General features: G+C 53.2%; 25 non-coding genes across 25 annotated transcripts; 16 read left to right on the top strand and 9 right to left on the bottom strand.

Moving 5' to 3' along the window:
- Positions 1-902: 902 nt before the first annotated feature.
- TRNAL-UAA (transfer RNA leucine (anticodon UAA)) lies at positions 903-985 on the bottom strand. Its single transcript has one exon. It is a non-coding gene; the product is annotated as a tRNA-Leu (tRNA).
- Positions 986-1,228: 243 nt separating this feature from the next.
- Positions 1,229-1,300, top strand: TRNAE-UUC (transfer RNA glutamic acid (anticodon UUC)). Its single transcript has one exon. It is a non-coding gene; the product is annotated as a tRNA-Glu (tRNA).
- Positions 1,301-1,925: 625 nt separating this feature from the next.
- Positions 1,926-1,997, top strand: TRNAE-CUC (transfer RNA glutamic acid (anticodon CUC)). Its single transcript has one exon. It is a non-coding gene; the product is annotated as a tRNA-Glu (tRNA).
- Positions 1,998-3,098: 1,101 nt separating this feature from the next.
- Positions 3,099-3,181, bottom strand: TRNAL-UAA (transfer RNA leucine (anticodon UAA)). Its single transcript has one exon. It is a non-coding gene; the product is annotated as a tRNA-Leu (tRNA).
- Positions 3,182-3,417: 236 nt separating this feature from the next.
- Positions 3,418-3,489, top strand: TRNAE-UUC (transfer RNA glutamic acid (anticodon UUC)). Its single transcript has one exon. It is a non-coding gene; the product is annotated as a tRNA-Glu (tRNA).
- A 625-nt stretch (positions 3,490-4,114) lies between these two features.
- Positions 4,115-4,186, top strand: TRNAE-CUC (transfer RNA glutamic acid (anticodon CUC)). The gene has a single exon. It is a non-coding gene; the product is annotated as a tRNA-Glu (tRNA).
- Positions 4,187-5,287: 1,101 nt separating this feature from the next.
- Positions 5,288-5,370, bottom strand: TRNAL-UAA (transfer RNA leucine (anticodon UAA)). Its single transcript has one exon. It is a non-coding gene; the product is annotated as a tRNA-Leu (tRNA).
- Positions 5,371-5,613: 243 nt separating this feature from the next.
- On the top strand, positions 5,614-5,685 carry TRNAE-UUC (transfer RNA glutamic acid (anticodon UUC)). Its single transcript has one exon. It is a non-coding gene; the product is annotated as a tRNA-Glu (tRNA).
- Positions 5,686-6,310: 625 nt separating this feature from the next.
- TRNAE-CUC (transfer RNA glutamic acid (anticodon CUC)) lies at positions 6,311-6,382 on the top strand. The gene has a single exon. It is a non-coding gene; the product is annotated as a tRNA-Glu (tRNA).
- Positions 6,383-7,483: 1,101 nt separating this feature from the next.
- TRNAL-UAA (transfer RNA leucine (anticodon UAA)) lies at positions 7,484-7,566 on the bottom strand. The gene has a single exon. It is a non-coding gene; the product is annotated as a tRNA-Leu (tRNA).
- Positions 7,567-7,809: 243 nt separating this feature from the next.
- Positions 7,810-7,881, top strand: TRNAE-UUC (transfer RNA glutamic acid (anticodon UUC)). The gene has a single exon. It is a non-coding gene; the product is annotated as a tRNA-Glu (tRNA).
- Positions 7,882-8,506: 625 nt separating this feature from the next.
- TRNAE-CUC (transfer RNA glutamic acid (anticodon CUC)) lies at positions 8,507-8,578 on the top strand. The gene has a single exon. It is a non-coding gene; the product is annotated as a tRNA-Glu (tRNA).
- A 1,101-nt stretch (positions 8,579-9,679) lies between these two features.
- TRNAL-UAA (transfer RNA leucine (anticodon UAA)) lies at positions 9,680-9,762 on the bottom strand. Its single transcript has one exon. It is a non-coding gene; the product is annotated as a tRNA-Leu (tRNA).
- A 243-nt stretch (positions 9,763-10,005) lies between these two features.
- Positions 10,006-10,077, top strand: TRNAE-UUC (transfer RNA glutamic acid (anticodon UUC)). The gene has a single exon. It is a non-coding gene; the product is annotated as a tRNA-Glu (tRNA).
- Positions 10,078-10,702: 625 nt separating this feature from the next.
- TRNAE-CUC (transfer RNA glutamic acid (anticodon CUC)) lies at positions 10,703-10,774 on the top strand. Its single transcript has one exon. It is a non-coding gene; the product is annotated as a tRNA-Glu (tRNA).
- A 1,101-nt stretch (positions 10,775-11,875) lies between these two features.
- Positions 11,876-11,958, bottom strand: TRNAL-UAA (transfer RNA leucine (anticodon UAA)). The gene has a single exon. It is a non-coding gene; the product is annotated as a tRNA-Leu (tRNA).
- A 243-nt stretch (positions 11,959-12,201) lies between these two features.
- TRNAE-UUC (transfer RNA glutamic acid (anticodon UUC)) lies at positions 12,202-12,273 on the top strand. The gene has a single exon. It is a non-coding gene; the product is annotated as a tRNA-Glu (tRNA).
- Positions 12,274-12,898: 625 nt separating this feature from the next.
- Positions 12,899-12,970, top strand: TRNAE-CUC (transfer RNA glutamic acid (anticodon CUC)). The gene has a single exon. It is a non-coding gene; the product is annotated as a tRNA-Glu (tRNA).
- A 1,101-nt stretch (positions 12,971-14,071) lies between these two features.
- TRNAL-UAA (transfer RNA leucine (anticodon UAA)) lies at positions 14,072-14,154 on the bottom strand. Its single transcript has one exon. It is a non-coding gene; the product is annotated as a tRNA-Leu (tRNA).
- A 243-nt stretch (positions 14,155-14,397) lies between these two features.
- Positions 14,398-14,469, top strand: TRNAE-UUC (transfer RNA glutamic acid (anticodon UUC)). The gene has a single exon. It is a non-coding gene; the product is annotated as a tRNA-Glu (tRNA).
- Positions 14,470-15,134: 665 nt separating this feature from the next.
- Positions 15,135-15,206, top strand: TRNAE-CUC (transfer RNA glutamic acid (anticodon CUC)). Its single transcript has one exon. It is a non-coding gene; the product is annotated as a tRNA-Glu (tRNA).
- A 1,099-nt stretch (positions 15,207-16,305) lies between these two features.
- TRNAL-UAA (transfer RNA leucine (anticodon UAA)) lies at positions 16,306-16,388 on the bottom strand. The gene has a single exon. It is a non-coding gene; the product is annotated as a tRNA-Leu (tRNA).
- A 243-nt stretch (positions 16,389-16,631) lies between these two features.
- Positions 16,632-16,703, top strand: TRNAE-UUC (transfer RNA glutamic acid (anticodon UUC)). The gene has a single exon. It is a non-coding gene; the product is annotated as a tRNA-Glu (tRNA).
- A 1,158-nt stretch (positions 16,704-17,861) lies between these two features.
- On the top strand, positions 17,862-17,933 carry TRNAE-CUC (transfer RNA glutamic acid (anticodon CUC)). Its single transcript has one exon. It is a non-coding gene; the product is annotated as a tRNA-Glu (tRNA).
- A 1,100-nt stretch (positions 17,934-19,033) lies between these two features.
- Positions 19,034-19,116, bottom strand: TRNAL-UAA (transfer RNA leucine (anticodon UAA)). The gene has a single exon. It is a non-coding gene; the product is annotated as a tRNA-Leu (tRNA).
- Positions 19,117-27,463: the final 8,347 nt, after the last annotated feature.

The following is a 27,463-nucleotide window of genomic DNA, read 5'->3' as shown; positions in this document are numbered from 1 at the left end:
TATTCCAAAGTGCAATTCCTTTTGTAGGCTTCTGACCACATGGCGTGCGGCAGGAAGTCTCCTTTGACAGGCCTGCAGGCTTTGTTTCCAAATGGCATCCTGGACCCATTGCAACCCACCTTTTTGCTAAAATGGAAGTCTGGATCTGGGTAAGAAAAAACTGAGCTGCACGTACGGAAAAAAGCAGAGGCCAGCCACAGGGAGGGTGTGGCCAGGGCAGTCTGATTTGCATACTGACCTGTGGCATCTTGGGAATGTATAGGCTTTGGAGCTTAACGGGTGCTGCAGGGGTCTGCCTGGCTGGAGAGATGCCTGTCTGGTACACCCCTCAGGACAGACGGTGCCTTCCGTTCGAACATGGAGGGTGAGGGACATGGGTCACCCTCTTATACAGGGGTGTGGCTGTGGGCAGGACGGGTTGTGGGGGACCCGTCAGGGCATTGCCCGTTTGGAAGCCCGTTCGGAAGGCGAGAGGAGGGAACTCTCCTCAATTTTCCCCCAGAGGTTTGGGGAAAAGCCTTTGCACGTTTGAGCCAGCCGGGCCTGCATCAGCAGATCCTGCTCCTCTGGCAAGGGAGAGCTTGTAGGTGAAATCAAAAAAGGGGAGAAATCTGCAAGAGCCGGGTTAAAAAATTCCAGGGGCAGACCCATGTTCCCCAGGAAGCAAGTACTTCCTCCTGCTCCCTTCAGTGGGAAAAGATATAGGAGGTGTATTTCTCTAAGCAGGGGATCTGCGTAGATGGCACTGCATTGCTTTGGGAAGCATCCATGCTGGTAGCAGAATAGCAGCAGACCCCACAGCTGAGACTTGAATGGGGACTGTTGGAGAGGGGCAGTGGAAGGGCGCAGGAAAATGCTTTTCAAAAGCATCTGCACTTTCTTACAAAGCAGCTGAAACCCCATACCAGGAATGGGGCTCGAACCCATGCAGACAAACGTCCATTGGATCTTAAGTCCAACGCCTTAACCACTCGGCCACCCTGGTGAGACCCAAGGCCCAGCTTTACTCAACTCCCTTTTTCTGCTGGCTGCTGCAGCACCGGCTGTCCAGCAAGAGCTGTTTGCGGAATTAAAAGGCTTTTGCAGGAGGCTGAAGGTAATTGCTTATGACAAACACACTGTGTGACACCTAACTTTCTCCCACTCGGACTTTACGGGCAATTTTTATATTGGAGTTAGCTTAGTCACAATAAGGGGGTGAGCAAGGCAAGTATACAAGAGCATCTCCTCCCTGGTGGTCTAGTGGCTAGGATTCGGCGCTTTCACCGCCGCGGCCCGGGTTCGATTCCCGGTCAGGGAAGATACCTCTAAAGCATAGATTTGAGTGTTTTGTCCCAGTAGCTTTTTTTAAACGAAGGTCCTTAAAAAGGTACCCCTACCCATGAACGAAAGAGGAGGAAAGGGACTGGGTCCCCTGTGCCCCAGGTTGTTTTGCTCCCATTGCCCTCAGCCACCTTTATGCGCACGCACTCCTCCACCCAGTCTGGTGCTCTATGTGTGTGTAAAGTGCAGTACCAGCTCACCAGAAAGATAAATTGCTGGAAACCCCTGCTGTGATGCATACATCTACTTTGGAGCACTCTTCTCCCTTGCACTCTTGAATCGCTTAAGAGCAATGTATTCTTCCAGCAAGCTGAATAACGAGAAAGGGTTGAGAAAGTGTTCCAGCTGTCTGTGCGCCATCAGCAGCCACTAGATGTCCCTCTTGTGTTTTCCCGTGGATCCCGATTGTACAGGAATTCATCGGTTCAGTAGCAAGGGGGAGAGGATGGCCTGTGCTTGGAAGTGACAGACAGTCGGGTGGCATTATGAGGATTTTTTCAATTTCTGATTCATATGTGCTGTAGAGAAAAATAAGCTTTCAGCCCCCATGAGCTTTGTCATTCGGAAAGCAGTGTATGAACTTTTGCTGCACAGCACTGGGCTCCCTGGTGGTCTAGTGGTTAGGATTCGGCGCTCTCACCCCCGCGGCCCGGGTTCGATTCCCGGTCAGGGAAAAGTCCTTCTTCTGTCCTTGAAAACTTTTCCTTCCCGTAGGTCGCGGGCTTCTCAAAATGAAGTTGCTTTCTGACTCACAGTTTGCCTAGCATCACGCAGTATAGCTCCAAATATCATTTTCGCAAGGTCCCTTTATAGCTGCTTTCCACAGCGGGAGGAAAGTCACTTGTGCAAGGCTCTTGAGCAAGTGAGACCCTGTATTCCAAAGTGCAATTCCTTTTGTAGGCTTCTGACCACATGGCGTGCGGCAGGAAGTCTCCTTTGACAGGCCTGCAGGCTTTGTTTCCAAATGGCATCCTGGACCCATTGCAACCCACCTTTTTGCTAAAATGGAAGTCTGGATCTGGGTAAGAAAAAACTGAGCTGCACGTACGGAAAAAAGCAGAGGCCAGCCACAGGGAGGGTGTGGCCAGGGCAGTCTGATTTGCATACTGACCTGTGGCATCTTGGGAATGTATAGGCTTTGGAGCTTAACGGGTGCTGCAGGGGTCTGCCTGGCTGGAGAGATGCCTGTCTGGTACACCCCTCAGGACAGACGGTGCCTTCCGTTCGAACATGGAGGGTGAGGGACATGGGTCACCCTCTTATACAGGGGTGTGGCTGTGGGCAGGACGGGTTGTGGGGGACCCGTCAGGGCATTGCCCGTTTGGAAGCCCGTTCGGAAGGCGAGAGGAGGGAACTCTCCTCAATTTTCCCCCAGAGGTTTGGGGAAAAGCCTTTGCACGTTTGAGCCAGCCGGGCCTGCATCAGCAGATCCTGCTCCTCTGGCAAGGGAGAGCTTGTAGGTGAAATCAAAAAAGGGGAGAAATCTGCAAGAGCCGGGTTAAAAAATTCCAGGGGCAGACCCATGTTCCCCAGGAAGCAAGTACTTCCTCCTGCTCCCTTCAGTTGGAAAAGATATAGGAGGTGTATTTCTCTAAGCAGGGGATCTGCGTAGATGGCACTGCATTGCTTTGGGAAGCATCCATGCTGGTAGCAGAATAGCAGCAGACCCCACAGCTGAGACTTGAATGGGGACTGTTGGAGAGGGGCAGTGGAAGGGCGCAGGAAAATGCTTTTCAAAAGCATCTGCACTTTCTTACAAAGCAGCTGAAACCCCATACCAGGAATGGGGCTCGAACCCATGCAGACAAACGTCCATTGGATCTTAAGTCCAACGCCTTAACCACTCGGCCACCCTGGTGAGACCCAAGGCCCAGCTTTACTCAACTCCCTTTTTCTGCTGGCTGCTGCAGCACCGGCTGTCCAGCAAGAGCTGTTTGCGGAATTAAAAGGCTTTTGCAGGAGGCTGAAGGTAATTGCTTATGACAAACACACTGTGTGACACCTAACTTTCTCCCACTCGGACTTTACGGGCAATTTTTATATTGGAGTTAGACAATAAGGGGGTGAGCAAGGCAAGCACACAAGAGCATCTCCTCCCTGGTGGTCTAGTGGCTAGGATTCGGCGCTTTCACCGCCACGGCCCGGGTTCGATTCCCGGTCAGGGAAGATACCTCTAAAGCATAGATTTGAGTGTTTTGTCCCAGTAGCTTTTTTTAAACGAAGGTCCTTAAAAAGGTACCCCTACCCATGAACGAAAGAGGAGGAAAGGGACTGGGTCCCCTGTGCCCCAGGTTGTTTTGCTCCCATTGCCCTCAGCCACCTTTATGCGCACGCACTCCTCCACCCAGTCTGGTGCTCTATGTGTGTGTAAAGTGCAGTACCAGCTCACCAGAAAGGTAAATTGCTGGAAACCCCTGCTGTGATGCATACATCTACTTTGGAGCACTCTTCTCCCTTGCACTCTTGAATCGCTTAAGAGCAATGTATTCTTCCAGCAAGCTGAATAACGAGACAGGGTTGAGAAAGTGTTCCAACTGTCTGTGCGCCATCAGCAGCCACTAGGTGTCCCTCTTGTGTTTTCCCGTGGATCCCGATTGTACAGGAATTCATCGGTTCAGTAGCAAGGGGGAGAGGATGGCCTGTGCTTGGAAGTGACAGACAGTCGGGTGGCATTATGAGGATTTTTTCAATTTCTGATTCATATGTGCTGTAGAGAAAAATAAGCTTTCAGCCCCCATGAGCTTTGTCATTCGGAAAGCAGTGTATGAACTTTTGCTGCACGGCACTGGGCTCCCTGGTGGTCTAGTGGTTAGGATTCGGCGCTCTCACCGCCGCGGCCCGGGTTCGATTCCCGGTCAGGGAAAAGTCCTTCTTCTGTCTTTGAAAACTTTTCCTTCCCGTAGGTCGCGGGCTTCTCAAAATGAAGTTGCTTTCTGACTCACAGTTTGCCTAGCATCACGCAGTATAGCTCCAAATATCATTTTCGCAAGGTCCCTTTATAGCTGCTTTCCACAGCGGGAGGAAAGTCACTTGTGCAAGGCTCTTGAGCAAGTGAGACCCTGTATTCCAAAGTGCAATTCCTTTTGTAGGCTTCTGACCACATGGCGTGCGGCAGGAAGTCTCCTTTGACAGGCCTGCAGGCTTTGTTTCCAAATGGCATCCTGGACCCATTGCAACCCACCTTTTTGCTAAAATGGAAGTCTGGATCTGGGTAAGAAAAAACTGAGCTGCACGTACGGAAAAAAGCAGAGGCCAGCCACAGGGAGGGTGTGGCCAGGGCAGTCTGATTTGCATACTGACCTGTGGCATCTTGGGAATGTATAGGCTTTGGAGCTTAACGGGTGCTGCAGGGGTCTGCCTGGCTGGAGAGATGCCTGTCTGGTACACCCCTCAGGACAGACGGTGCCTTCCGTTCGAACATGGAGGGTGAGGGACATGGGTCACCCTCTTATACAGGGGTGTGGCTGTGGGCAGGACGGGTTGTGGGGGACCCGTCAGGGCATTGCCCGTTTGGAAGCCCGTTCGGAAGGCGAGAGGAGGGAACTCTCCTCAATTTTCCCCCAGAGGTTTGGGGAAAAGCCTTTGCACGTTTGAGCCAGCCGGGCCTGCATCAGCAGATCCTGCTCCTCTGGCAAGGGAGAGCTTGTAGGTGAAATCAAAAAAGGGGAGAAATCTGCAAGAGCCGGGTTAAAAAATTCCAGGGGCAGACCCATGTTCCCCAGGAAGCAAGTACTTCCTCCTGCTCCCTTCAGTGGGAAAAGATATAGGAGGTGTATTTCTCTAAGCAGGGGATCTGCGTAGATGGCACTGCATTGCTTTGGGAAGCATCCATGCTGGTAGCAGAATAGCAGCAGACCCCACAGCTGAGACTTGAATGGGGACTGTTGGAGAGGGGCAGTGGAAGGGCGCAGGAAAATGCTTTTCAAAAGCATCTGCACTTTCTTACAAAGCAGCTGAAAACCCATACCAGGAATGGGGCTCGAACCCATGCGGACAAACGTCCATTGGATCTTAAGTCCAACGCCTTAACCACTCGGCCACCCTGGTGAGACCCAAAGCCCAGCTTTACTCAACTCCCTTTTTCTGCTGGCTGCTGCAGCACCGGCTGTCCAGCAAGAGCTGTTTGCGGAATTAAAAGGCTTTTGCAGGAGGCTGAAGGTAATTGCTTATGACAAACACACTGTGTGACACCTAACTTTCTCCCACTCGGACTTTACGGGCAATTTTTATATTGGAGTTAGCTTAGTCACAATAAGGGGGTGAGCAAGGCAAGCACACAAGAGCATCTCCTCCCTGGTGGTCTAGTGGCTAGGATTCGGCGCTTTCACCGCCGCGGCCCGGGTTCGATTCCCGGTCAGGGAAGATACCTCTAAAGCATAGATTTGAGTGTTTTGTCCCAGTAGCTTTTTTTAAACGAAGGTCCTTAAAAAGGTACCCCTACCCAGGAACGAAAGAGGAGGAAAGGGACTGGGTCCCCTGTGCCCCAGGTTGTTTTGCTCCCATTGCCCTCAGCCACCTTTATGCGCACGCACTCCTCCACCCAGTCTGGTGCTCTATGTGTGTGTAAAGTGCAGTACCAGCTCACCAGAAAGGTAAATTGCTGGAAACCCCTGCTGTGATGCATACATCTACTTTGGAGCACTCTTCTCCCTTGCACTCTTGAATCGCTTAAGAGCAATGTATTCTTCCAGCAAGCTGAATAACGAGACAGGGTTGAGAAAGTGTTCCAACTGTCTGTGCGCCATCAGCAGCCACTAGGTGTCCCTCTTGTGTTTTCCCGTGGATCCCGATTGTACAGGAATTCATCGGTTCAGTAGCAAGGGGGAGAGGATGGCCTGTGCTTGGAAGTGACAGACAGGCGGGTGGCATTATGAGGATTTTTTCAATTTCTGATTCATATGTGCTGTACTGAAAAATAAGCTTTCAGCCCCCATGAGCTTTGTCATTCGGAAAGCAGTGTATGAACTTTTGCTGCATGGCACTGGGCTCCCTGGTGGTCTAGTGGTTAGGATTCGGCGCTCTCACCGCCGCGGCCCGGGTTCGATTCCCGGTCAGGGAAAAGTCCTTCTTCTGCCCTTGAAAACTTTTCCTTCCCGTAGGTCGCGGGCTTCTCAAAATGAAGTTGCTTTCTGACTCACAGTTTGCCTAGCATCACGCAGTATAGCTCCAAATATCATTTTCGCAAGGTCCCTTTATAGCTGCTTTCCACAGCGGGAGGAAAGTCACTTGTGCAAGGCTCTTGAGCAAGTGAGACCCTGTATTCCAAAGTGCAATTCCTTTTGTAGGCTTCTGACCACATGGCGTGCGGCAGGAAGTCTCCTTTGACAGGCCTGCAGGCTTTGTTTCCAAATGGCATCCTGGACCCATTGCAACCCACCTTTTTGCTAAAATGGAAGTCTGGATCTGGGTAAGAAAAAACTGAGCTGCACGTACGGAAAAAAGCAGAGGCCAGCCACAGGGAGGGTGTGGCCAGGGCAGTCTGATTTGCATACTGACCTGTGGCATCTTGGGAATGTATAGGCTTTGGAGCTTAACGGGTGCTGCAGGGGTCTGCCTGGCTGGAGAGATGCCTGTCTGGTACACCCCTCAGGACAGACGGTGCCTTCCGTTCGAACATGGAGGGTGAGGGACATGGGTCACCCTCTTATACAGGGGTGTGGCTGTGGGCAGGACGGGTTGTGGGGGACCCGTCAGGGCATTGCCCGTTTGGAAGCCCGTTCGGAAGGCGAGAGGAGGGAACTCTCCTCAATTTTCCCCCAGAGGTTTGGGGAAAAGCCTTTGCACGTTTGAGCCAGCCGGGCCTGCATCAGCAGATCCTGCTCCTCTGGCAAGGGAGAGCTTGTAGGTGAAATCAAAAAAGGGGAGAAATCTGCAAGAGCCGGGTTAAAAAATTCCAGGGGCAGACCCATGTTCCCCAGGAAGCAAGTACTTCCTCCTGCTCCCTTCAGTGGGAAAAGATATAGGAGGTGTATTTCTCTAAGCAGGGGATCTGCGTAGATGGCACTGCATTGCTTTGGGAAGCATCCATGCTGGTAGCAGAATAGCAGCAGACCCCACAGCTGAGACTTGAATGGGGACTGTTGGAGAGGGGCAGTGGAAGGGCGCAGGAAAATGCTTTTCAAAAGCATCTGCACTTTCTTACAAAGCAGCTGAAACCCCATACCAGGAATGGGGCTCGAACCCATGCAGACAAACGTCCATTGGATCTTAAGTCCAACGCCTTAACCACTCGGCCACCCTGGTGAGACCCAAGGCCCAGCTTTACTCAACTCCCTTTTTCTGCTGGCTGCTGCAGCACCGGCTGTCCAGCAAGAGCTGTTTGCGGAATTAAAAGGCTTTTGCAGGAGGCTGAAGGTAATTGCTTATGACAAACACACTGTGTGACACCTAACTTTCTCCCACTCGGACTTTACGGGCAATTTTTATATTGGAGTTAGCTTAGTCACAATAAGGGGGTGAGCAAGGCAAGCACACAAGAGCATCTCCTCCCTGGTGGTCTAGTGGCTAGGATTCGGCGCTTTCACCGCCGCGGCCCGGGTTCCATTCCCGGTCAGGGAAGATACCTCTAAAGCATAGATTTGAGTGTTTTGTCCCAGTAGCTTTTTTTAAACGAAGGTCCTTAAAAAGGTACCCCTACCCATGAACGAAAGAGAAGGAAAGGGACTGGGTCCCCTGTGCCCCAGGTTGTTTTGCTCCCATTGCCCTCAGCCACCTTTATGCGCACGCACTCCTCCACCCAGTCTGGTGCTCTATGTGTGTGTAAAGTGCAGTACCAGCTCACCAGAAAGGTAAATTGCTGGAAACCCCTGCTGTGATGCATACATCTACTTTGGAGCACTCTTCTCCCTTGCACTCTTGAATCGCTTAAGAGCAATGTATTCTTCCAGCAAGCTGAATAACGAGACAGGGTTGAGAAAGTGTTCCAGCTGTCTGTGCGCCATCAGCAGCCACTAGATGTCCCTCTTGTGTTTTCCCGTGGATCCCGATTGTACAGGAATTCATCGGTTCAGTAGCAAGGGGGAGAGGATGGCCTGTGCTTGGAAGTGACAGACAGTCGGGTGGCATTATGAGGATTTTTTCAATTTCTGATTCATATGTGCTGTAGAGAAAAATAAGCTTTCAGCCCCCATGAGCTTTGTCATTCGGAAAGCAGTGTATGAACTTTTGCTGCACGGCACTGGGCTCCCTGGTGGTCTAGTGGTTAGGATTCGGCGCTCTCACCGCCGCGGCCCGGGTTCGATTCCCGGTCAGGGAAAAGTCCTTCTTCTGTCCTTGAAAACTTTTCCTTCCCGTAGGTCGCGGGCTTCTCAAAATGAAGTTGCTTTCTGACTCACAGTTTGCCTAGCATCACGCAGTATAGCTCCAAATATCATTTTCGCAAGGTCCCTTTATAGCTGCTTTCCACAGCGGGAGGAAAGTCACTTGTGCAAGGCTCTTGAGCAAGTGAGACCCTGTATTCCAAAGTGCAATTCCTTTTGTAGGCTTCTGACCACATGGTGTGCGGCAGGAAGTCTCCTTTGACAGGCCTGCAGGCTTTGTTTCCAAATGGCATCCTGGACCCATTGCAACCCACCTTTTTGCTAAAATGGAAGTCTGGATCTGGGTAAGAAAAAACTGAGCTGCACGTACGGAAAAAAGCAGAGGCCAGCCACAGGGAGGGTGTGGCCAGGGCAGTCTGATTTGCATACTGACCTGTGGCATCTTGGGAATGTATAGGCTTTGGAGCTTAACGGGTGCTGCAGGGGTCTGCCTGGCTGGAGAGATGCCTGTCTGGTACACCCCTCAGGACAGACGGTGCCTTCCGTTCGAACATGGAGGGTGAGGGACATGGGTCACCCTCTTATACAGGGGTGTGGCTGTGGGCAGGACGGGTTGTGGGGGACCCGTCAGGGCATTGCCCGTTTGGAAGCCCGTTCGGAAGGCGAGAGGAGGGAACTCTCCTCAATTTTCCCCCAGAGGTTTGGGGAAAAGCCTTTGCACGTTTGAGCCAGCCGGGCCTGCATCAGCAGATCCTGCTCCTCTGGCAAGGGAGAGCTTGTAGGTGAAATCAAAAAAGGGGAGAAATCTGCAAGAGCCGGGTTAAAAAATTCCAGGGGCAGACCCATGTTCCCCAGGAAGCAAGTACTTCCTCCTGCTCCCTTCAGTGGGAAAAGATATAGGAGGTGTATTTCTCTAAGCAGGGGATCTGCGTAGATGGCACTGCATTGCTTTGGGAAGCATCCATGCTGGTAGCAGAATAGCAGCAGACCCCACAGCTGAGACTTGAATGGGGACTGTTGGAGAGGGGCAGTGGAAGGGCGCAGGAAAATGCTTTTCAAAAGCATCTGCACTTTCTTACAAAGCAGCTGAAAACCCATACCAGGAATGGGGCTCGAACCCATGCGGACAAACGTCCATTGGATCTTAAGTCCAACGCCTTAACCACTCGGCCACCCTGGTGAGACCCAAAGCCCAGCTTTACTCAACTCCCTTTTTCTGCTGGCTGCTGCAGCACCGGCTGTCCAGCAAGAGCTGTTTGCGGAATTAAAAGGCTTTTGCAGGAGGCTGAAGGTAATTGCTTATGACAAACACACTGTGTGACACCTAACTTTCTCCCACTCGGACTTTACGGGCAATTTTTATATTGGAGTTAGCTTAGTCACAATAAGGGGGTGAGCAAGGCAAGCACACAAGAGCATCTCCTCCCTGGTGGTCTAGTGGCTAGGATTCGGCGCTTTCACCGCCGCGGCCCGGGTTCGATTCCCGGTCAGGGAAGATACCTCTAAAGCATAGATTTGAGTGTTTTGTCCCAGTAGCTTTTTTTAAACGAAGGTCCTTAAAAAGGTACCCCTACCCATGAACGAAAGAGGAGGAAAGGGACTGGGTCCCCTGTGCCCCAGGTTGTTTTGCTCCCATTGCCCTCAGCCACCTTTATGCGCACGCACTCCTCCACCCAGTCTGGTGCTCTATGTGTGTGTAAAGTGCAGTACCAGCTCACCAGAAAGGTAAATTGCTGGAAACCCCTGCTGTGATGCATACATCTACTTTGGAGCACTCTTCTCCCTTGCACTCTTGAATCGCTTAAGAGCAATGTATTCTTCCAGCAAGCTGAATAACGAGACAGGGTTGAGAAAGTGTTCCAACTCTCTGTGCGCCATCAGCAGCCACTAGGTGTCCCTCTTGTGTTTTCCCGTGGATCCCGATTGTACAGGAATTCATCGGTTCAGTAGCAAGGGGGAGAGGATGGCCTGTGCTTGGAAGTGACAGACAGGCGGGTGGCATTATGAGGATTTTTTCAATTTCTGATTCATATGTGCTGTACTGAAAAATAAGCTTTCAGCCCCCATGAGCTTTGTCATTCGGAAAGCAGTGTATGAACTTTTGCTGCATGGCACTGGGCTCCCTGGTGGTCTAGTGGTTAGGATTCGGCGCTCTCACCGCCGCGGCCCGGGTTCGATTCCCGGTCAGGGAAAAGTCCTTCTTCTGCCCTTGAAAACTTTTCCTTCCCGTAGGTCGCGGGCTTCTCAAAATGAAGTTGCTTTCTGACTCACAGTTTGCCTAGCATCACGCAGTATAGCTCCAAATATCATTTTCGCAAGGTCCCTTTATAGCTGCTTTCCACAGCGGGAGGAAAGTCACTTGTGCAAGGCTCTTGAGCAAGTGAGACCCTGTATTCCAAAGTGCAATTCCTTTTGTAGGCTTCTGACCACATGGCGTGCGGCAGGAAGTCTCCTTTGACAGGCCTGCAGGCTTTGTTTCCAAATGGCATCCTGGACCCATTGCAACCCACCTTTTTGCTAAAATGGAAGTCTGGATCTGGGTAAGAAAAAACTGAGCTGCACGTACGGAAAAAAGCAGAGGCCAGCCACAGGGAGGGTGTGGCCAGGGCAGTCTGATTTGCATACTGACCTGTGGCATCTTGGGAATGTATAGGCTTTGGAGCTTAACGGGTGCTGCAGGGGTCTGCCTGGCTGGAGAGATGCCTGTCTGGTACACCCCTCAGGACAGACGGTGCCTTCCGTTCGAACATGGAGGGTGAGGGACATGGGTCACCCTCTTATACAGGGGTGTGGCTGTGGGCAGGACGGGTTGTGGGGGACCCGTCAGGGCATTGCCCGTTTGGAAGCCCGTTCGGAAGGCGAGAGGAGGGAACTCTCCTCAATTTTCCCCCAGAGGTTTGGGGAAAAGCCTTTGCACGTTTGAGCCAGCCGGGCCTGCATCAGCAGATCCTGCTCCTCTGGCAAGGGAGAGCTTGTAGGTGAAATCAAAAAAGGGGAGAAATCTGCAAGAGCCGGGTTAAAAAATTCCAGGGGCAGACCCATGTTCCCCAGGAAGCAAGTACTTCCTCCTGCTCCCTTCAGTGGGAAAAGATATAGGAGGTGTATTTCTCTAAGCAGGGGATCTGCGTAGATGGCACTGCATTGCTTTGGGAAGCATCCATGCTGGTAGCAGAATAGCAGCAGACCCCACAGCTGAGACTTGAATGGGGACTGTTGGAGAGGGGCAGTGGAAGGGCGCAGGAAAATGCTTTTCAAAAGCATCTGCACTTTCTTACAAAGCAGCTGAAACCCCATACCAGGAATGGGGCTCGAACCCATGCAGACAAACGTCCATTGGATCTTAAGTCCAACGCCTTAACCACTCGGCCACCCTGGTGAGACCCAAGGCCCAGCTTTACTCAACTCCCTTTTTCTGCTGGCTGCTGCAGCACCGGCTGTCCAGCAAGAGCTGTTTGCGGAATTAAAAGGCTTTTGCAGGAGGCTGAAGGTAATTGCTTATGACAAACACACTGTGTGACACCTAACTTTCTCCCACTCGGACTTTACGGGCAATTTTTATATTGGAGTTAGCTTAGTCACAATAAGGGGGTGAGCAAGGCAAGCACACAAGAGCATCTCCTCCCTGGTGGTCTAGTGGCTAGGATTCGGCGCTTTCACTGCCGCGGCCCGGGTTCGATTCCCGGTCAGGGAAGATACCTCTAAAGCATAGATTTGAGTGTTTTGTCCCAGTAGCTTTTTTTAAACGAAGGTCCTTAAAAAGGTACCCCTACCCATGAACGAAAGAGGAGGAAAGGGACTGGGTCCCCTGTGCCCCAGGTTGTTTTGCTCCCATTGCCCTCAGCCACCTTTATGCGCACGCACTCCTCCACCCAGTCTGGTGCTCTATGTGTGTGTAAAGTGCAGTACCAGCTCACCAGAAAGGTAAATTGCTGGAAACCCCTGCTGTGATGCATACATCTACTTTGGAGCACTCTTCTCCCTTGCACTCTTGAATCGCTTAAGAGCAATGTATTCTTCCAGCAAGCTGAATAACGAGACAGGGTTGAGAAAGTGTTCCAGCTGTCTGTGCGCCATCAGCAGCCACTAGATGTCCCTCTTGTGTTTTCCCGTGGATCCCGATTGTACAGGAATTCATCGGTTCAGTAGCAAGGGGGAGAGGATGGCCTGTGCTTGGAAGTGACAGACAGTCGGGTGGCATTATGAGGATTTTTTCAATTTCTGATTCATATGTGCTGTACTGAAAAATAAGCTTTCAGCCCCCATGAGCTTTGTCATTCGGAAAGCAGTGTATGAACTTTTGCTGCATGGCACTGGGCTCCCTGGTGGTCTAGTGGTTAGGATTCGGCGCTCTCACCGCCGCGTCCCGGGTTCGATTCCCGGTCAGGGAAAAGTCCTTCTTCTGCCCTTGAAAACTTTTCCTTCCCGTAGGTCGCGGGCTTCTCAAAATGAAGTTGCTTTCTGACTCACAGTTTGCCTAGCATCACGCAGTATAGCTCCAAATATCATTTTCGCAAGGTCCCTTTATAGCTGCTTTCCACAGCGGGAGGAAAGTCACTTGTGCAAGGCTCTTGAGCAAGTGAGACCCTGTATTCCAAAGTGCAATTCCTTTTGTAGGCTTCTGACCACATGGCGTGCGGCAGGAAGTCTCCTTTGACAGGCCTGCAGGCTTTGTTTCCAAATGGCATCCTGGACCCATTGCAACCCACCTTTTTGCTAAAATGGAAGTCTGGATCTGGGTAAGAAAAAACTGAGCTGCACGTACGGAAAAAAGCAGAGGCCAGCCACAGGGAGGGTGTGGCCAGGGCAGTCTGATTTGCATACTGACCTGTGGCATCTTGGGAATGTATAGGCTTTGGAGCTTAACGGGTGCTGCAGGGGTCTGCCTGGCTGGAGAGATGCCTGTCTGGTACACCCCTCAGGACAGACGGTGCCTTCCGTTCGAACATGGAGGGTGAGGGACATGGGTCACCCTCTTATACAGGGGTGTGGCTGTGGGCAGGACGGGTTGTGGGGGACCCGTCAGGGCATTGCCCGTTTGGAAGCCCGTTCGGAAGGCGAGAGGAGGGAACTCTCCTCAATTTTCCCCCAGAGGTTTGGGGAAAAGCCTTTGCACGTTTGAGCCAGCCGGGCCTGCATCAGCAGATCCTGCTCCTCTGGCAAGGGAGAGCTTGTAGGTGAAATCAAAAAAGGGGAGAAATCTGCAAGAGCCGGGTTAAAAAATTCCAGGGGCAGACCCATGTTCCCCAGGAAGCAAGTACTTCCTCCTGCTCCCTTCAGTGGGAAAAGATATAGGAGGTGTATTTCTCTAAGCAGGGGATCTGCGTAGATGGCACTGCATTGCTTTGGGAAGCATCCATGCTGGTAGCAGAATAGCAGCAGACCCCACAGCTGAGACTTGAATGGGGACTGTTGGAGAGGGGCAGTGGAAGGGCGCAGGAAAATGCTTTTCAAAAGCATCTGCACTTTCTTACAAAGCAGCTGAAACCCCATACCAGGAATGGGGCTCGAACCCATGCAGACAAACGTCCATTGGATCTTAAGTCCAACGCCTTAACCACTCGGCCACCCTGGTGAGACCCAAGGCCCAGCTTTACTCAACTCCCTTTTTCTGCTGGCTGCTGCAGCACCGGCTGTCCAGCAAGAGCTGTTTGCGGAATTAAAAGGCTTTTGCAGGAGGCTGAAGGTAATTGCTTATGACAAATACACTGTGTGACACCTAACTTTCTCCCACTCGGACTTTACGGGCAATTTTTATATTGGAGTTAGCTTAGTCACAATAAGGGGGTGAGCAAGGCAAGCACACAAGAGCATCTCCTCCCTGGTGGTCTAGTGGCTAGGATTCGGCGCTTTCACCGCCGCGGCCCGGGTTCGATTCCCGGTCAGGGAAGATACCTCTAAAGCATAGATTTGAGTGTTTTGTCCCAGTAGCTTTTTTTAAACGAAGGTCCTTAAAAAGGTACCCCTACCCATGAACGAAAGAGGAGGAAAGGGACTGGGTCCCCTGTGCCCCAGGTTGTTTTGCTCCCATTGCCCTCAGCCACCTTTATGCGCACGCACTCCTCCACCCAGTCTGGTGCTCTATGTGTGTGTAAAGTGCAGTACCAGCTCACCAGAAAGGTAAATTGCTGGAAACCCCTGCTGTGATGCATACATCTACTTTGGAGCACTCTTCTCCCTTGCACTCTTGAATCGCTTAAGAGCAATGTATTCTTCCAGCAAGCTGAATAACGAGACAGGGTTGAGAAGGTGTTCCAGCTGTCTGTGCGCCATCAGCAGCCACTAGATGTCCCTCTTGTGTTTTCCCGTGGATCCCGATTGTACAGGAATTCATCGGTTCAGTAGCAAGGGGGAGAGGATGGCCTGTGCTTGGAAGTGACAGACACAAGGGGGAGAGGGTGGCCTGTGCTTGGAAGTGACAGAAAGTCGGGTGGCATTATGAGGATTTTTTCAAGTTCTGATTCATATGTCCTGTAGAGAAAAATAAGCTTTCAGCCCCCATGAGCTTTGTCATTCGGAAAGCAGTGTATGAACTTTTGCTGCATGGCACTGGGCACCCTGGTGGTCTAGTGGTTAGGATTCGGCGCTCTCACCGCCGCGGCCCGGGTTCGATTCCCGGTCAGGGAAAAGTCCTTCTTCTGCCCTTCAAAACTTTTCCTTCCCGTAGGTCGCGGGCTTCTCAAAATGAAGTTGCTTTCTGACTCACAGTTTGCCTAGCATCACGCAGTATAGCTCCAAATATCATTTTCGCAAGGTCCCTTTATAGCTGCTTTCCACAGCGGGAGGAAAGTCACTTGTGCAAGGCTCTTGAGCAAGTGAGACCCTGTATTCCAAAGTGCAATTCCTTTTCTGGGCTTCTGACCACATGGCGTGCGGCAGGAAGTCTCCTTTGACAGGCCTGCAGGCTTTCTTTGCAAATGGCATCCTGGACCCATTGCAAGCCACCTTTTTGCTAAAATGGAAGTCTGGATCTGGGTAAGAAAAAACTGAGCTGCACGTACGGAAAGCAGCAGAGGCCAGTCACAGGGAGGGTGTGGCCAGGGCTGTCTGATTTGCATACTGACCTGTGGCATCTTGGGATTGTATAGGCTTTGGAGCTTAATGGGTGATGCAGGGGTCTGCCTGGCTGGAGAGATGCCTGTCTGGTACACCCCTCAGGACAGACGGTGCCTTCCGTTCGAACATGGAGGGTGAGGGACATGGGTCACCCTCATATACAGGGGTGTGGCTGTGGGCAGGACGGGTTGTGGGGGACCCGTCAGGGCATTGCCCGTTTGGAAGGCGAGAGGAGGCGGGGGCAGGGAACTCTCCTCAATTTTTCCAAAGAGGTTTGGGGAAAAGCCTTTGCACGTTTGAGCCAGCCGGGCCTGCATCAGCAGATCCTGCTCCTCTGGCAACGGAGAACTTGTAGGTGAAATCAAAAAAGGGGAGTAATCTGCAAGAGCCGGGTTAAAAAATTCCAGGGGCAGACCCATGTTCCCCAGGAAGCAAGTACTTCCTCCTGCTCCCTTCAGTGGGAAAAGATATAGGAGGTGTATTTCTCTAAGCAGGGGATCTGCGTAGATGGCACTGCATTGCTTTGGGAAGCATCCATGCTGGTAGCAGAATAGCAGCAGACCCCACAGCTGAGACTTGAATGGGGACTGTTGGAGAGGGGCAGTGGAAGGGCGCAGGAAAATGCTTTTCAAAAGCATCTGCACTTTCTTACAAAGCAGCTGAAAACCCATACCAGGAATGGGGCTCAAACCCATGCGGACAAACGTCCATTGGATCTTAAGTCCAACGCATTAACCACTCGGCCACCCTGGTGAGACCCCAGGCCCAGCTTTACTCAACTCCCTTTTTCTGCTGGCTGCTGCAGCACCGGCTGTCCAGCAAGAGCTGTTTGCGGAGGTAAAAGGCTTTTGCAGGAGGCTAAAGGTAATTGCTTATGACAAACACACTGTGTGACACCTAACTTTCTCCCACTCGGACTTTACGGGCAATTTTTATATTGGAGTTAGCTTAGTCACAATAAGGGGATGAGCAAGGCAAGTACACAAGTGCATCTCCTCCCTGGTGGTCTAGTGGCTAGGATTCGGCACTTTCATAGCCGCGGCCCGGGTTCGATTCCCGGTCAGGGAAGATACCTCTAAAGCATAGATTTGAGTGTTTTGTCCCGGTAGCTTTTTTTAAACGAAGGTCCTTAAAAAGGTACCCCTACCCATAGACGAAAGAGGAGGAAAGGGACTGGGTCCCCTGTGCCCCAGGTTGTTTTGCTCCCATTGCCCTCAGCCACCTTTATGTGCACGCACTCCTTCACCCAGTCTGGTGCTCTATGTGTGTGTAAAGTGCAGTACCAGCTCACCAGAAAGGTAAATTGCTGTAAACCCCTGCTGTGATGCATACATTTACTTTGGAGCACTCTTCTCCCTTGCACTCTTGAATCGCTTGAGCGCAATGTATTCTTCCAGCAAGCTGAATAACGAGACAGGGTTGAGAAAGTGTTCCAGCTGTCTGTGCGCCATCAGCAGCCACTAGGGGGCAGATTTATGAGGCCCTTGCACCACGTTTACGCCGCTGTTGCGTCACGCAAGGCGGCGTAAACGTGGCACATCCCTACGAACGATTTACAACGTGACGCATCTAGGCAGATGCGTCACGTTGTAAAGCCCTGCGCCGCTTCTGGGCGTTCCGGCGCAGGGTGGGCGTTCTGGGACAGGTGCGCCTCGCAAAAGTGGCTGAGTGAAATCTATAAGATTTCACTCAGTCACTTTCAGGCCAATGCTGCGTCAAAAGCCTGCGCCTGCTTGAAGCAGGCGTAGGTCTTGATGCAGCATTGGTCAGATAGGGCACCCCCGAGCCTTGCTGGAGCTGCGTCGCGCTTACGACGCAACTCCAGCAATGCGCCGCCTTAACGGCACAGATGCGTCACGCATCTGTGCCGTTTTTGCCCCATGGTGCGCCGCATTATAAATGCGGCGCACCATGGGTGGCGGAGCTGTGGCGGACTGTGGCGCACATTAACTGGCGCATCCCTGGGGATGCGCCAGTTAACATAAATCTGCCCCTAGGTATCCCTCTTGTGTTTTCCCGTGGATCCCGATTGTACAGGAATTCATGGGTTCAGTAGCAAGGGGGAGAGGATGGCCTGTGCTTGGAAGTGACAGACAGTCGGGTGGCATTATGAGGATTTTTTCAAGTTCTGATTCATATGTGCTGTAGAGAAAAATAAGCTTTCAGCCCCCATGAGCTTTGTCATTGGGAAAGCAGTGTATGAACTTTTGCGGCATGGCACTGGGCTCCCTGGTGGTCTAGTGGTTAGGATTCGGCGCTCTCACCGCCGCGGCCCAGGTTCGATTCCCGGTCAGGGAAAAGTCCTTCTTCTGCCCTTGAAAACTTTTCCTTCCCGTAGGTCGCGGGCTTCTCAAAATGAAGTTGCTCTCTGACTCACAGTTTGCCTAGCATCACGCAGTATAGCTCCAAATATCATTTTCGCATGGTCCCTTTATAGCTGCTTTCCACAGCGGGAGGAAAGTCACTTGTGCAAGGCTCTTGAGCAAGTGAAACCCTGTATTCTAAAGTGCAATTCCTTTTGTAGTCTTCTGACCACATGGCGTGCTGCAGGAAGTCTCCTTTGACAGGCCTGCAGGCTTTGTTTCCAAATGGCATCCTGGACCCATTGCAACCCACCTTTTTGCTAAAATGGAAGTCTGGATCTGGGTAAGAAAAAACTGAGCTGCACGTACGGAAAGCAGCAGAAGCCAGCCACAGGGAGGGTGTGGCCAGGGCTGTCTGATTTGCATACTGACCTGTGGCACCCTGGGAATGTATAGGCTTTGGAGCTTAATGGGTGCTGCAGGGGTCTGCCTGGCTGGAGAGATGCCTGTCTGGTACACCCCTCAGGACAGACGGTGCCTTCCGTTCGAACATGGAGGGTGAGGCACATGGGTCACCCTCATATACAGGGGTGTGGCTGTGGGCAGGACGGGTTGTGGGGGGACCCGTTAGGGCATTGCCCGTTCGGAAGGTGAGAGGAGGCGGGGGCAGGGAATTCTCCTCAATTTTCCCTCAGAGGTTTGGGGAAAAGCCTTTGCACGTTTGAGCCAGCCGGGCCTGCATCAGTAGATCCTGCTCCTCTGGCAAGGGAGAGCTTGTAGGTGAAATCAAAACAGGGGAGTAATCTGCAAGAGCCGGGTTAAAAAATTCCAGGGGCAGACCCATGTTCCCCAGGAAGCAAGTACTTCCTCCTGCTCCCTTCAGTGGGAAAAGATATAGGAAGTGTATTTCTCTAAGCAGGGGATCTGCGTAGATGGCACTGCATTGCTTTGGGAAGCATCCATGCTGGTAGCAGAGTAGCAGCAGACCCCACAGCTGAGACTTGAATGGGGACTGTTGGAGAGGGGCAGTGGAAGGGCGCAGGAAAATGCTTTTCAAAAGCATCTGCACTTTCCTACAAAGTAGCTGAAAACCCATACCAGGAATGGGGCTCGAACCCATGCGGACAAACGTCAATTGGATCTTAAGTTCATCGCCTTAACCACTCGGCCACCCTGGTGAGACCCAAGGGCCAGCTTTACTCAACTCCCTTTTTCTGCTGGCTGCTGCAACACCGGCTGTCCAGCAAGAGCTGTTTGCGGAGGTAAAAGGCTTTTGCAGGAGGCTAAAGGTAATTGCTTTTCTCCCTTGCACTCTTGAATCGCTTAAGCGCAATGTATTCTTCCAGCAAGCTGAATAACGATACAGGGTTGAGAAAGTGTTCCAGCTGTCTGTGCACCATCAGCAGCCACTTGGTGTCCCTCTTGTGTTTTCCCGTGGATCCCGATTATACAGGAATTCATTGGTTCAGTAGCAAGGGGGAGAGGATGGCCTGTGCTTAGAAGTGACAGACAGTCGGGTGGCATTATGAGGACTTTTTCAAGTTCTGATTCATATGTGCTGTAGAGAAAAATAAGCTTTCAGCCCCCATGAGCTTTGTCATTCGGAAAGCAGTGTATGAACTTTTGCTGTATGGCACTGGGGTCCCTGGTGGTCTAGTGGTTAGGATTCGGCGCTCTCACTGCCGCGGCCATGGTTCGATTCCCGGTCAGGGAAAAGTCCTTCTTCTGCCCTTGAAAACTTTTCCTTCCCGTATGTCGCGGGCTTCTCAAAATGAAGTTGCTTTCTGACTCACAGTTTGCCTAGCATCACGCAGTATAGCTCCAAATATCATTTTCGCAAGGTCCCTTTATAGCTGCTTTCCACAGCGGGAGGAAAGTCACTTGTGCAAGGCTCTTGAGCAAGTGAGACCCTGTATTCCAAAGTGCAATTCCTTTTGTAGGCTTCTGACCACATGACGTGCGGCAGGAAGTCTCCTTTGACAGGCCTGCAGGCTTTGTTTCCAAATGGCATCCTGGACCCATTGCTACCCACCTTTTTGCTAAAATGGAAGTCTGGATCTGGGTAAGAAAAAACTGAGCTGCACGTACGGAAAGCAGCAGAGGCCGGCCACAGGGAGGGTGTGGCCAGGGCTGTCTGATTTGCATACTGACCTGTGGCATCTTGGGAATGTATAAGCTTTGGAGCTTAACGGGTGCTGCAGGGGTCTGCCTGGCTGGAGAGATGCCTGTCTGGTACACCCCTCAGGACAGACGATGCCTTCCGTTCGAACATGGAGGGTGAGGCACATGGGTCACCCTCATATACAGGGGTATGGCTGTGGGCAGGACGGGTTGTGGGGGGACCCGTCAGGGAATTGCCCGTTCGGAAGGCGAGAGGAGGCGGGGGCAGGGAACTCTCCTCAATTTTCCCCCAGAGGTTTGGGGAAAAGCCTTTGCACGTTTGAGCCAGCCGGGCCTGCATTAGCAGATCCTGCTCCTCTGGCAAGGGAGAGTGTTGGACTTTGGCCCTTAGGGCAGGTTCACCCCTAGACTTTTTGCGTGAAATGGTGACCTGGCAATGGTGATTTTTGGGATTCTGCGCACTTTCACTGTGTCCCAGTGGAAAGTGCGTGCGCACTCTGAGTGCATGTGCTGAGCTAGGCCTGCCCGCCCATAGGAATGCATGGGGAATGGATGTGTCCCTGGTAGTTCCTGATGCGTGGGGTGTACAGGCTTGAGTCTGGTATGTGTGGACTCGTGAGAGTGAATGCTGCGAGATGGTATATGCAGCATGTATGTGTCTAGTAGGGAAGCGCCATTTCTAGACATGGCTGTACGTGTGCTGTGAGGGTGCTGGCATGTGATTGGCTGGAGCTGGCTGGCATGCCAGGCTCCAGGAAGTCTGGATGGGTCTGCCCGGTGGTGAGTGGGAGATCTGCATGAGTAATGTGTGGGAGGAGTGTACCCGTGTCCTGGATGGGCTGGGTTTTCCCCACACAATGCTGGCTCCGCCCCCCTGTGGTGTGTCTAATGACCCAAGCCCTGCCAGTGAATAGAGAGGGTGGTTGAGGTAAACAGAGTACTCAAGAACCAGCTGCGACTGGTTCCGCCCCCACTCTGCACCCTTGAACAAAGGAATGCACTGTATAAAAATGGGGCTGTGTCCCCACAGATGTTGTTCTCTCTTTTCCAGGATCCTGAGGGGGCTGTTGCTGCTGCTGGGCCAGAGGACCGCCACTTGGGGTGTCTCCCTGCCTGGAGACCCAGTGAGCTGGCTCTGGGCCCAGCCTTGCCCCCCTGCCAGCCTACAAGGACTTTATTGCTGAACTGAGTGCTCCCTAGCGCTTGAGAGCGCTTTTCTTTGGCTTATAGCGCTTGGAGCGCTTTACTTTCCACTTGTAGCGCTTGGGAGCGCTGTGACCCTGTTCCTAGCGCTGAGAGCGCTTTATTGATGCCCCTGGCGCTTGGGAGCGCGTGGTCTGCTGGAGGCCGGTGCCCACCCTGTTCAGTTGTCGATCGCGCTTTCCCGCCCCGCATTTTGCGTGGGGAAAGCAGGGGCCGCCCTTCGTGCTGCCGCCGGTTCGCGGCTGCCCACGCCGCACCTGTGGCTGTTGCTATTGCCCTTTTTGGGCTGTGCCCCTTTATTTGAATTTGCGAGTGCCCACCTCGCTTCTTAATTTAATTTAAGGCCGGTGCCCACCCGGCATTGCCCCTCGAGATTCACCGCCGCAGCCCGGGGTGTTTAAAAACGTTGCCGGGCCGCTGCCAAGTGCGACCCGGAAGTGCCCGCCTCCCTGCGAGGGGCCGCGCTGCGATTGGCTGCCCGGCCGGAAGCCAGGCAACCTGTGGGCGGGACTGCGGGACAACCGGAAGCGGACGGGAGGCCACCCCGCGCTCCGGCAAGAGAATTTGCCCGCAACCGGCACCTTCCACGGGGCTCCCAGGAGTGAGGGAGAGCCCCGTGGTGACCGGCCTGAAGGAGAGGGAGCCCCCGAGTAGCGGGAGCTCCCGTGCAGAGCCGCCCAAAGCCGAGGAGCAGCCCCTGTGAGGAGAGCTCCGGACCTCCGCAGCCAGACCCGGTGAGTGCCTGGAAAGGGAGAGGGGCGTCGGGACACATTGTCGGTGTCCGCCCCTCCCCCGTAGCGCGACCTCGCGCTTTGTGATTTAGAGCCCCGAGAGGCTCGTAAAGGCGGGGGCATTTACTGTATGTGAGCCCGAGAGGCTCAGGGGGCATAATTTGTTAGTTGAGCCAGAGAGGCTCCAAAGTGCCCACTATTATTTTAAGAGCCCCAGAGAGGCTCTAGGTGCCCCGATTTTGCTTCGAGTCCCCAGGAGGGGGACTCCAACGGCGGCCATTATTGATTTCGAGCCTAGAGAGGCTCAGGGGGCCATTCTGTTTGTTTAGAGCCACGAGGCTCTTGGGGGACACAAGTGCTTTGTCCAGAGCCTGAGAGGCTCCAACGTTTCCCCACCAGCATTGCACCAGTTGCCCAGCACTTTGTGGGCAACTGCCACGTTTAGGCCCCCTGACATTGGGACAGTTCTGGTGTTCCTGCCTATGGACAGTCACAGGTAGTGACTTGTGAGTTTGGCGCCATTGTTATTGTTATGCACCTCTGAATGTATTGTTGATGCATCATGTGTTTTCCTCCCTTACACCTCTGAATGAATGTTATGCATGGCATCATGTGTTTTACTCTTACACCCCTACAGGTATTGTGATACATAGGTGGTTGTTTTCTCCCTAGTACAGGTGGTGCTAGTGAGGTCCTGTTACCAGTAGTTACTGGTTGTGTGCTATTTTGTGCTAAAGTACATTTATATTTTACCTTCTAAGTGCTATTTCTGAAAGTGCTACTTCTGATTCCTGACAGTGGTCCAGGTGGCCCTGTCTTGTAAATATCCCCTGTAAATTCTGCCCGTGCCTCTGGCACATTGTAAAGTGTGTGTTTTATCTAATGTGTTTTGGGTGTAATACAAAGGCTATTTTTATATAACCTTGTGTGGAGTTTCCTTTGTGGTGGGCCTTTGGGTGTTGTTGCTGGGGTGCGTGCGCAAATACTTAGCCTACATCGCCTCCAAGTTTAGCCTTGCTGCTCGCGCCACGTTACCTAGAGGGTGAGTAGGGGTTATCTTGGCGTGTAACTCCCTTGCCCTGACTTGGGTGTGGTGGTCTCTGACTGACTTTGGCGAAAGCCCTGGCCAGCCGGGGATCCCATTTCCAACATTGGCGGCAAGCGGTGGGATAAGGATTTGTGTTTGCCTTGTACCTTGGTAGCGGCTGGCTGCACCACAAAACTCTGCATTTTAGATGACCACATTTTAGGGGATTGTTTTTTTGGAAGTTTCATATTTTCTTCTCCTGAAGGTATCATTGTGCAATTGTGTCAGTACATTTGTCCCCTACCCTGCGCCCAGAGTCGGTACCTGTGTCACTTGTGGTCAGGTTGAGGAATCAGGGGTGGTAGAAACTGCCTTACCAGTCCGAGGGGAGGGTTGTGTGTGGATGAATGGTGTGTGGCACTAGGCAAGTGAGTGTGAGTTCTCTAGGGTAGAGAGCTTGCTGAGACCTTGTGAATTGTGTACTCCTGTTTTAGCTCAGACCCCTAGGTTCCCTGTGTGATCTTGTCTCCAGAACGTCTGCCAGAATGGAGCTGGTTTTTGATTTCAATGATCTAGCCACATACGGTGTGTGGGAGTTGAGAAAGTTCTGTGAAGAGAGAGGCATAGGGGCGGATCAGTCAGGATGGTATGCACTTAGGAGATGCATGGTCAAATGGCAAGAGGATCAATGGGATCTTGAGCGCAGTGAGGAAAGGGCCCGGGCTCCACACCAGGAGGGTGGTGGGTCTGTGGGGAGCCCTGAAGATTCAGAAGAAGAGGAGGAAGAAGATGACAGCACCTGGATGCCAGTAGAGAGTGAGGACCCCATAGATAGGGAGTCCCTTGCTGGGTCCAGTGTAGGAGGCAGCGCCTCATCCCTTTCCCTGTCCCCAGAGGAGCTGGAAGATAGGAGGAGAGAAAGGGAGCACCAGCTGGCTTTAGAAAAGCTCAGGTTGGAGCATGCCCAGGCTATGGCGCAGCTGGAGCTTAGGAAGCAACAGCTAGAGACCGAGATGGTCTTAGCGCAGGAAAGGATAGAGGAGGCTGAGAGGGCCTCCACCAGAGGCAAAGTAGCTCTGGAGGATAGACTATCCCCTGCGCGCAGTTTTAATTTTCTGGATTCCCCAGGGAGGGCTGAGTCCAGTGGTGGCAGCTATTTAGACTTCAGTGCAGAAAGTCCCCTACCCCGTGCCCAACGTATGGTCCCTTGTTCCCAAGAGGAGGAGTTAAGGTTAAAGTTCAGGGGCAGTAGGAAACCGCCTCAACAGAAGTGGGGGTTTTTTGTGGATGACTGTTCTGATGCGATGTGGGATTGGCTGGCGGCTAGCTCGGATGATGAGAAAGACGGAGTACTGAATATGTTTCTCAAGGAGCAGTTGCTCAGTGTTGTTTGTCCAGAGTTGCGCCAGCACCTGTTGAAGTCTGAATCCCTTAGTCCTTGGGTGCTTGCTGAGGAAGCAGAGCGCTGGGAGAGTGATAAAGGTTCTCTAGGGTCATTAGGGAGTGACTCCAAAAGTAGTGGTTCAGGTATCTTCCAGCCCAGCGTGGTGGAAGAGGCTCAGTGTAGCCCAGCTAGGTCCCAGGATAGCGAGGAGGGTGTAGGGGATCACTGCCTGGCTCAGTGGAGCAGGAGTGAGGGGGAGACCGAGGTTCCCCAGACGCCCGAAGCCCTGCCTCAGGACTTGGATGGTTTCTTGAGGGAACACCAGGTTGGGGACCTAGGCTGTCCTGTTAGTCCATTTGAGGAAGATCTCCTAGTGAGTAGAGGACCTGGAGCGTCTGTAACCAGAGCTCCTATGGTTCTAGAGTCTGGCAGTACCGCTCCGGTAGGGAGGGTACAGGAGTCCAGAGTGAGGAGTGATTGGGGGAGTTCCCCAGTGGAAGGACCAGTGGGTCAGGGACTACCCAGTTGGGCTAGGTTCCCGTGTAGTGACCATGGTAACACCACTTCTGGTCTGGGGGATCATCACGCACTGTCAGGTGGACAGGGGACGGGAGATCTGCGCCAGACAGACAGTCACGCAACAGATGTCTCATTTGTTAGCCTCAGGGGGATGGAGTGTAAGTCCCCAGAAGTCCTGGAGTGCCAGGCAATTGTTCCACCGAAGGTTTTAGACCAGAGGTTGGAAGGCCAGGTTCAGGATCAGCCTCACCTGAAGGGTAGGATGACTGTAACCAGTGTCCTGACCGGTTCTTCTTCCAGAGGAACTTCTCCAGGTGGGAGAGGGCAGACCTCTGGAAGGGGGTGCAGAGGGTGGGAGAGCCCCCCTCTGACCCCGGTGCAACCTGAGTGGATAAGCCCTGGGTTGGAATGGCGTTCTAGGTGTACCCCTCGCCGGAGGAGGAGGAACCCTAGGAGAAGAGGTAAGGGGAGGAGAGCCTTCCCTGAGACTCCTGGTCCGCCTGAGGTTGTAGGCCCTAGGCTGGAGAACCAGTGGCAGTCTAGTCCTGTCTTGCAGACAGGAAGAGTGGAAAATGGCCGCTATGTGCCAGGGGTTACTGCCCCCCGCTCTGCGAATTGGCAAGGACCAGTGGCACCTGGGTGGCCCAGGGCCTGGTCCTGGCCGCGGACAACTTGGGAGTACCAGTGGGGTAGCCCAGTTGGTCCAGACAGTGTGTTGAGAAGGAATCCCATGGGTTCACCGTGGCGTAGAACAGGAGGGTGTCCCTGCAGTTGCGGGCCTGCGTCCGTGTTCTATCGCCCCAAGCAGGGAAGTCCATCACGGTGGTGATTGGTCTCCCCTGCGTTTTGGCTGGAAGGGGGTTATGTTGGACTTTGGCCCTTAGGGCAGGTTCACCCCTAGACTTTTTGCGTGAAATGGTGACCTGGCAATGGTGATTTTTGGGATTCTGCGCACTTTCACTGTGTCCCAGTGGAAAGTGCGTGCGCACTCTGAGTGCATGTGCTGAGCTAGGCCTGCCCGCCCATAGGAATGCATGGGGAATGGATGTGTCCCTGGTAGTTCCTGATGCGTGGGGTGTACAGGCTTGAGTCTGGTATGTGTGGACTCGTGAGAGTGAATGCTGCGAGATGGTATATGCAGCATGTATGTGTCTAGTAGGGAAGCGCCATTTCTAGACATGGCTGTACGTGTGCTGTGAGGGTGCTGGCATGTGATTGGCTGGAGCTGGCTGGCATGCCAGGCTCCAGGAAGTCTGGATGGGTCTGCCCGGTGGTGAGTGGGAGATCTGCATGAGTAATGTGTGGGAGGAGTGTACCCGTGTCCTGGATGGGCTGGGTTTTCCCCACACAATGCTGGCTCCGCCCCCCTGTGGTGTGTCTAATGACCCAAGCCCTGCCAGTGAATAGAGAGGGTGGTTGAGGTAAACAGAGTACTCAAGAACCAGCTGCGACTGGTTCCGCCCCCACTCTGCACCCTTGAACAAAGGAATGCACTGTATAAAAATGGGGCTGTGTCCCCACAGATGTTGTTCTCTCTTTTCCAGGATCCTGAGGGGGCTGTTGCTGCTGCTGGGCCAGAGGACCGCCACTTGGGGTGTCTCCCTGCCTGGAGACCCAGTGAGCTGGCTCTGGGCCCAGCCTTGCCCCCCTGCCAGCCTACAAGGACTTTATTGCTGAACTGAGTGCTCCCTAGCGCTTGAGAGCGCTTTTCTTTGGCTTATAGCGCTTGGAGCGCTTTACTTTCCACTTGTAGCGCTTGGGAGCGCTGTGACCCTGTTCCTAGCGCTGAGAGCGCTTTATTGATGCCCCTGGCGCTTGGGAGCGCGTGGTCTGCTGGAGGCCGGTGCCCACCCTGTTCAGTTGTCGATCGCGCTTTCCCGCCCCGCATTTTGCGTGGGGAAAGCAGGGGCCGCCCTTCGTGCTGCCGCCGGTTCGCGGCTGCCCACGCCGCACCTGTGGCTGTTGCTATTGCCCTTTTTGGGCTGTGCCCCTTTATTTGAATTTGCGAGTGCCCACCTCGCTTCTTAATTTAATTTAAGGCCGGTGCCCACCCGGCATTGCCCCTCGAGATTCACCGCCGCAGCCCGGGGTGTTTAAAAACGTTGCCGGGCCGCTGCCAAGTGCGACCCGGAAGTGCCCGCCTCCCTGCGAGGGGCCGCGCTGCGATTGGCTGCCCGGCCGGAAGCCAGGCAACCTGTGGGCGGGACTGCGGGACAACCGGAAGCGGACGGGAGGCCACCCCGCGCTCCGGCAAGAGAATTTGCCCGCAACCGGCACCTTCCACGGGGCTCCCAGGAGTGAGGGAGAGCCCCGTGGTGACCGGCCTGAAGGAGAGGGAGCCCCCGAGTAGCGGGAGCTCCCGTGCAGAGCCGCCCAAAGCCGAGGAGCAGCCCCTGTGAGGAGAGCTCCGGACCTCCGCAGCCAGACCCGGTGAGTGCCTGGAAAGGGAGAGGGGCGTCGGGACACATTGTCGGTGTCCGCCCCTCCCCCGTAGCGCGACCTCGCGCTTTGTGATTTAGAGCCCCGAGAGGCTCGTAAAG

This window comes from Lissotriton helveticus, chromosome 4_1 (genome assembly GCF_964261635.1).
Source record: "Lissotriton helveticus chromosome 4_1, aLisHel1.1, whole genome shotgun sequence".
Classification (NCBI taxonomy): Eukaryota; Metazoa; Chordata; class Amphibia; order Caudata; family Salamandridae; genus Lissotriton; species Lissotriton helveticus.
This window is presented reverse-complemented; position numbering and strand designations above follow the sequence as displayed.